Genomic DNA, 8,348 nt, shown 5'->3' with positions numbered 1-8,348 from the left:
TTTCAGCCTCTTGTATTCGTACACATAGAACGGGGGGCAGGCTGGGAAGGCACACTTGTTGCAGGAGAAAACGACACCATCGTTGGCCGGAACGCCTATAACACCGCCACATATTTGGCAGACCTGCTGCCCATTCACACCTTTTCCCTGCTGTTTACCCTGCACCGCATCAGTGAGATACAAACAAGGTCAGCACCATACATAATCGACCCACAAGAATTGACCATCTGCTTGGCAGCTTAAAGTTGAAAATGGGATCCTAAAGTCAGGAATCAATGACATCAACTTCACGATCTTAAGATAACGTAGGCTCATCAATCAGTGAATCAGATGCCCAAGATTGCTAATTCTTGATCAGCTTGAGAAACATTAATTGCTTGAGATGAGGAGGATTTATTGCTGCTTACATCTACTGCAAGAAAGCTGGCAGATGAAATCATCATATGACTTGAATTGTTTTAATCGGTAAGAATTTCTGAATGCAACGACCATGAACTGAGAAATATAATTTGGGGAATCTACGAACCCAACGCATCAAGAATTCATAAGGATTCAGGGGAAAGCGAGATGTTGCACCTCCTAACATGGCGAGCTAGATCCGAGAGGGAGCAGCGAAGATTCCTGGATCCCCCCGCGCGTGAGCTCTCTCTCTCTTTCTCTCTGCTCCTCCAAACAATTTAGTTTAGTTCAGTAGAATACATCTACAACTCTGCAATTGAAACATGTTAGCCTGGCAGATCTCAGAAGTATATGAGGAGGGATAGTCTCAAATTAAGACTAGCGGTGGATTACTTACCATTTACTTTTATCACAAACCACGGTTCTGCTCCTTTCAGTTTCTCGGCTTGCTCAGCTACCTCAGGACTACAAAACCATATTGCTAGTGTTTCCAGTGAAGCCGGGAGACCTTCCTTGGGCGGCAGGCTTTGGATTTTCTCACATCTGAAGGTCCCTAGTCTCTTGAGAGAAGAAAGACAGCGTAACCCTTGAGGGAGGGACTGTAGATTCCTGCAAACTCGAAATTCGAGAACTTTGAGGGAGGTGAGGAGCTGCAGCGCTTGCTCTTGCTCTTCCGTGAAGGTTGTTGCCCGCTGATCATAACTGAACTCCAATGTGTGCAGGCTTGCAGCAAAGTGTCTGCAGATGGGAACTGTAAGCACTGCCAAGATGCTATCCACATCAAATTCTTCCAACTGGAATGAACATGCATGCATTAATTTGCTCCTTTCAATCTCTGACAACAGAGCCCCTGCCATAGAGATGTTCTCTTGTTCTGAATGCATAGCATCTACGGTCAATTTCTTGAGGTTGGCTGTGATTAGAGGATTGAACCCATCAATTGTTAATTTGTCACAACCTCTCAGGCTTAGACTGGTGAGAGAGGTGAAATTTGAGAAGCTAGTGCTGCCAAACTGAAGAATAAAAAGAATCTATCGTCCAAGGGGGAAGCTAGTGCTGCCAAACTGAAGAATAAAAAGAATCTGAAAGAGTTGAAATTAGTTTGGGGTGCGGAGTTCTCCTTTTAGCTCTCCCAATTCCCCCAGCTCTCTGCATTCAAACCCAACACCCTCTTTCTTAACATGGAACTCTTTTAGTTCTTGTAAGCACTTCATCTTTCCAACCTCAAGAATATTGGAGTGGAGTTCTTTGGAAGAATTGAAATGGTGTAAATTCACAAGGCGGCTAATGTCTCTAGGCAACTTTCTACTACCATTCCAAACTTGTAGGTCCAGGGATTTTAAGTGGTAAAATCTAGACAAGGTGGTAGGTAAAGTCATTTCGTTTAACTTACAATAGGGTGGACTAACCTTAAGGTATTGCATGTGGATAAGTTTTGAAAAGCTATTTGGTAGAGTTCCTGGGGTGTTCATTACTATACATAATACTCGGAGACCCTTTATTTCTTCAAAAACGTCTTTAAAAACATTATCTATTCTTGCATTATGGAACCCAAAAATAATCAAAGTTCGCAAATTTCTAATGTCAATCATGCCCTTCAGTTTACCCATTTCTTCTTCAAAATATGCATCATATATATCTTCTATTGTGATTGATAAGTGTTGAACAGACTGTGGGATGTCATCGGCACTAAAATTTAAACTACTTATATTGACACATTCTTGTGATGAAACATTACGGGATAGTTCATGCAATAAATCATGCATCACATAGTATTGATCTTCAGAATTGTCAACTCCCTTCATGAGAAAACCATTGTCCACTAGTTCTTCTAAATAATTCTTACTGTCTTGGCAACCAGAGTCTAAGATACCTATCGCAGTCCAAAAGCTAGTAATCTCTAAATTATAAAACCTATAATCTTCAGGGAAAAGGGCACAATACAAAAAACATTTTTTTTTGAAGGAAAGGAAGGTAATCATAGCTAATTTTCAAAGAAGGCGTAATATCATCATCACCTTTTGTATTTTGCCACTCATTCTTTTCAAGAACTCCAATCCAATATTCCCGAGAAAAGTTTTTTCTCAATAATCGACCAACTGTAATGGCTGCTAGTGGTGAACCCTTTAGTTTCTTACCAATATCTCTTGCAACATCAATTAAGTCATCTTCATAATGCCTAGGTTTGTTATGACCAAATATGCATACTTCAAAGAATTCACAGAATTCATTAGGCTCCAGACCATGCAGTTCAACAAGATCTGTTGTTTTGACCAAATGTGCTATAGATGGAAACCGAGTTGTGACAAGAACAATGCTGCCCTTGGTTTCCCCCTTTCTGAATGGAGCTAACAGGTTGTTCCAATCACTTTCACTATTGCATTTCCAAATGTCATCCAAGACAATTAAAAACCGTTTGGACTTCAGCCTCTCTACAATGGATTTTTGAAGCTGGTCTAGATTGGTTGTTTCAACTGTGCAGCTGTGTTCTTCCTTTTCAGTTGCAGGTATGCATCTAAGGATCTGTCTGGTTAGGTTGAGCACACCAAAATCAGTTGAGACACATACCCAGACCCTGACAGTGAAGTGCTCTTCAACCCCTTTATCATTATACAAGTGTTGGGTGAAAGTTGTCTTTCCCATACCCCCGGGGCCAACAAAAGGGAGAACTGAAAGTGTTTCACCAAGATATGTGCTAACAGTGAGCGCACTTACAGTTTGCTCAAAGATGACTCTCCTCCCATACAATTTATCTTGTGCAGCTACTGAACCAGTGGGGGCTCTTTTCATGGTAATAGATGTATCAATATTTGGGATTTTATTCAGCAAGTCAGAGACAGGATCACATAGGCTGTGTATGCTCTCGCCGCAACCGGCCACCAGCGGCATCGCGCCACCGCTGGCCTCCTCCTCGCGCCGTCATCCTCCACCTCACATGGAGTCGACCGCGCCACCGTCACCGCCGCGGATCAACCTGGCTCTGTATACCACTTGTTGGCGCCGCCTCTCGCAGCGCCGCTGTTCTTATTCCTCTTGGTGCTGCCTCGCACAACTCTCTCTCTCTCTTAGATGACGTCCTCGCGACGCCGATCACCACATAATCTTGTCATGGACGACGCCCTCGCGGCGCCGATCATGCGCACCTTGTCATGGACGACGCCATCGCCACGCTGAACTCGACATTACCATCATGGCTTCGACCACGCCATCACAGGAGCGGTCACCACGCCGTCTTGGACCATCTTGCCGTGGTCGACGCCGTCACGGCGCCCGCCATCAAAATTGACATGGACTTCACAGGCATGAGCATTTAGTATCACACAAAAATTCAGATTTTCTTTATTTTTTTTAATGAATTTACTATTCATCTCGGGTGCAGATGCAACCGAGAGCCAAAACATCGTGTCCTACTAACTGATCTTTTTTTAGGACTTCGGATCGATTGGTGTTCGTATGATGTAAAGTGGGCACCACCTTGTCTTGCTTCCAGCGCGCAAATACTATATCCCGCTTGTAGCTAGTCTTTCTTCGGTTGAAGAAGCCTCTACCGTTTGCGGGCTGGCCTATTTCGTGCTAAAAGAAAAATGGTCGTGCGCGGAAATTGATCCGATCTGCTAGATACAGCATTGCATTGCTAGCCACTCAGCCAACATTCAATTTTTATTAATTAGAATGTCACGATCTTGCTAAACAAACAGAGTCGGGTTTTCACCGGTTTTCAGAGTTTTTTTGCTTTTGTTTTTTCTTGCTTTTTCATTTGTTTTATTTGTTTCTTTTCTCTGTTACTAGTGGAATTTTTTTCTTTGTTTTCCTTTGTTTCTTTTTCGGTTTTTGACTAGTTTTTTTCTTTTCTTTTCTTTGGTTTTGTTTTTTCTTGGTTTTCTTTTCTTTTCTCTCCGGTTTTCATTGTTGTCTTTACACATTTTCGGTATATATATCTAATATATTTTTTCTAATACACGTCTCATATTTATCAAATAAGATTAACAATTATCGGATACATGTCAATATTTTTAAATATACATTTAACTTTTTTCAAATGCTTGATTAACAGTTTTCAAATACAAGATTAACATTTTCTGAATACATGGTCAACATTTTTCATGTCACATTTAACAATTTCTCAAATGCTTGAGTAAGAGATTTTTTTCAAAGCCGCCGCCCCAGCTGCCATCCCGGCCAGACTGAAACTGGTCATCTTTCTGCGACGTGACTCCCAGGAGGGGGTGAGCAGTGGTGCGCGGCTAGGTGGTGGCGGCGACAATGCCACCCTGCAGCAGCGTGGCCGGCGGGGCTTAGCGGGCCCATTTAGGGCCTCGCCGGGCTAGGGGTGGCCTGGTATGCCCCGCTGCCGTCTCCGGACGACGACCGCGACGGTGCCGGAGGCGCGGACCTCTCGCACGACGCGGGTCGAGGTGGTTCCCTCCCGCTCAGCCTTGGTGCTGCTGCTCCCGTCGCTTGGCTCTTGTCTCCGGTCTTATTGGCCTCGTGTTGGTGCTCGCAGTGAGACGGCGTGGGTGGCGGCGCAACCGCGATGGCGCATGATGTTGGGCGGTGGTTTGGCTGGTCGGCTCCAGTTGGGCGGTGGGGTTTGGAGTGCGGAAGAAATCCTTGTCGGTTCGCTCGGCTCCGATGCGGTGGCACCGTCGGGTGCCACCATTCCTTCTTGGACGGTGTTGGTGGTAGCCAACCCCCACTTCCCTCCGCGTACCGACGGCGGCTCTAGATCAGGAATATTGACAACAAGACGAGAAGTTTTCCCCACCTCCGAGAGACGGGGCCAACATATCATCTTGAGATTTACAAAGTCATCGTAGGTGCCTCGTCGTCGACGGCAACGTCTCCTCCCACTGAAAGCGCATCGCCGGAAATCTTGAAATAAAATTAGGAATAAGGCGAGCACCACTTAAACCCTTGTAGGTTAGGAACTTAACACAACTAGTTTTCTGATCGTATTTCCTTTTTGCAGCCAACGTGTACTCTTCCTATCGGTCCGAACTCAATACATACAAGAAGCTCAACGGAGAAGACTTCAATGAATTTTCTCAGCGATGCAGACAACACACGTGTCCACGTGTACTCTTGCTTGCAGCTAGTTTGTTCGTACGGAATTCGGTCTCCGAGTCCGGCTGCAGCCGTGCATGCCTTGAGAACATATATGTACGTACCACGTGTTACTCACATTTGTAATCGATCGACCGAAACTCAATCAAACAGGTCCTCGATTCGCCGCCGCAGATCGACGTACGGCCGCCGGCAGCGCCGCCGTGTATCTAGCATACGACAGAGCGCACCATTGATGACGTCAACGCACAACTGGTCCGATCTCCCCGACGATCTCCTCCATGTGGTCTACGTCAAAGTCCCCGGCTTGCTCCACCGCATCCGCTTCGCCGCTGTTTGCAGGTCGTGGCGAGCCTCTGCAATCGCGCCGCTGCACACGGCTCCGCTCACTGTAACGTGGCTTCTCTTCTCCTCATCGCGCCACAACGGCGTCGATGGCATCAAGACGAAGAACATATACTGTCCTGAGGATGACCAGTTCTTACACATCCCTCTCCCGAGCAAAGCGATTGGAAAGCGGTTTGTGGGAGCTTACGACGGTGGCTGGGTCGCCATGCTCGGACACGACATGCAGCTTGCGGTCGTGAACCTCTTCTCCGGTGTTGAGGTGCCACTCCCTGCAAAGGACATGAGCACAGTCTCGTCCAGCGGCTCGAGCAACATAATTCAAAAGGTTGTCTTCTCGGAATCCCCCACCATAAGTGGATGCATGCTGGCCACCATCATCCCCCAATGTGGCATCGCCATCTGCCGGGTTGGTTGTAAGGACAACATGTGGACAGTGAAACAACTTGATCGGCCAAGACTTAAGGACATCATATTCTACAATGGACAACTCTATGGCCTTACCTTCTTTGAGGACCTAGTCAAGTTTGAAATAGGTGTGAACAAAGACGGCAGGCCGGTAATCACCCGCGAACCTCACCGGCTTCCGATCCGAATGCTTAGTAACCATGTCGTGTGTCGAAACTACATCATTGAGTTGCATGGCAAGTTGGCCATGGTTATAAGGAATTTCCGTGCGCCTTATATTAAAGTGTTTCAACTTGCTAAAGAATCAACATCAACGACAGAGTGCACTCATAGGTGGGAGGAGGTAACGAGCTTGGGTGACAACGCCTTATTTTTAGGGGAGATGTGGTCCAAGACAATGTACACGACGGCTGCTGGATGCGGCGGGGTGCAGAGAAGCTGCATCTATATGGATGATCTCACGTATTCAACTTGGTTGGATGACCAAGTTGACCATGAATATGACGACGCCATGTGGAGTATCAAATCAGCTGGCTGTTCTTTAATTAATTACGCTTCATGTCGCATATGGGTTCTCCCTCCAAACATCTAGCCGATCAAGAATGGTCTGAGGTGGCATCTTTTTTATTTTATCCCTAGTGTCTAAGCCCAACATTTAACATAAATTGGAACCTAATACCAATAATATATAAATCTGTGTTTTATTATAAGATATACTATATGCCTTGTTAAAATAGTCGGGCAACCTGTAGTATGGTTTGTATATTGTCTCGTGGCATACAAAAATTATGAATTATTCATTCTTGGATTAGTTATGTTGCTTAATATCTTTACGTGTTTTGAACGTGATTAACTTTCTATTCAGATTGAGTTCTTATGTGATTCAAGCATGCATGCAAATCATATAACGGTATGACTGTAGATTGTATAGTAACAACAATCGTGACCGAAACACAAGCATGCTGTACTGTTGTCATCAACTCGGATGACCACATAAGGTGATGTCCATAGCATAGGACATGTTACTCCCACGAGCTACTCATGGAGGATCATGGTGAAAATGTGGTCCAAGGTGGTGTATGTCCGACGGTGAGGCGCGGCAGGGTGCAAAGCAACTGCATCTACACCGACAACGTGACATACTTGGTGAAGTTGGACAACCATGGTGACCATACATGTCCTACGCTAGGGCGAAAGCAGTGAGGATGCCATGCGGCGGATCAAATCAGCAGGAACTATGACAGTTCCTCGTTCTTCAACTGGCATGTGGGTCCTCCCCACGGATTTCTAGCCAATAAAGAGTAGTCTAGCATAGACACCTTTAGCTTTATTCCTAGCATACACGGTATTAAGGTCAACCTTCACCTTAATATGGGGCATATAGATCACAGAAATAGTAGTATAGAGTCACATTTGACTCAGAGATATATATGAGCCTTGTTAAAATTGTCGTTGCCGATCTGTGAGATTATTCCTTCGATTTTGGCTTACGTCGTTCAATGTTATGCTAGTCGGTTTTGGGGTTCCTTTTCTGCATGTATCGCACACTGCCACATATATTGATTCAGATTGGATCCTTATAGTTATGTAATTCAAACATACGTGCATAGACAGAGCATTAGTGATGGCCACAGTGCAGGTTGGATAAAAGGTATTTTTAGACCAAACCTCCGATCCTTATTTTGCTACGCCATGAATTGTCAAACTGTTACACCGAATCTGACGAAAATTGAGGGAACTGAGGCTGATTTTGACTTGGGTTCTAATCCTCTTTGCTCTCCCCACTAATAATTGATCACAAAGAGGCCTTCAAGCATCCATGCTTAGTTAGGCCCGGTCCTAAAAACCAAGACCATGTCCTGATCAGGAGCACACGTCTCACGAGATCAATCGGAAAACACGGCGAATCAAGTGTGCTCCTATCGTTTGGATTTGAGCGCGTACTTGTCATTGGCGGCTAGATAGCTAGGCCCCGGCCGGCACGAGATGATCTGGAATAGCCTACGCACCAACCAGCCTGAAAGCAATCTCCCCAATCATGCAAGCAATCCACTAATAAGAGTTCATTCAAGAGGAAGCAAAGAAAGAGCAGGCCCTACTACTGTTGCACCCACACAAGGCCATCAGCTAAG

General features: G+C 45.4%; 1 pseudogene; it reads right to left on the bottom strand.

Annotated features, from left to right (window-relative positions):
* Positions 1–740: 740 nt before the first annotated feature.
* Positions 741–3,288, bottom strand: LOC123142800 (putative disease resistance protein RGA1; annotated as a pseudogene).
* Between the last annotated feature and the right edge of the window lie 5,060 nt (positions 3,289–8,348).

This window comes from Triticum aestivum, chromosome 6D (assembly GCF_018294505.1).
Source record: "Triticum aestivum cultivar Chinese Spring chromosome 6D, IWGSC CS RefSeq v2.1, whole genome shotgun sequence".
NCBI classification, from domain to species: domain Eukaryota; kingdom Viridiplantae; phylum Streptophyta; class Magnoliopsida; order Poales; family Poaceae; genus Triticum; species Triticum aestivum.
This window is presented reverse-complemented; position numbering and strand designations above follow the sequence as displayed.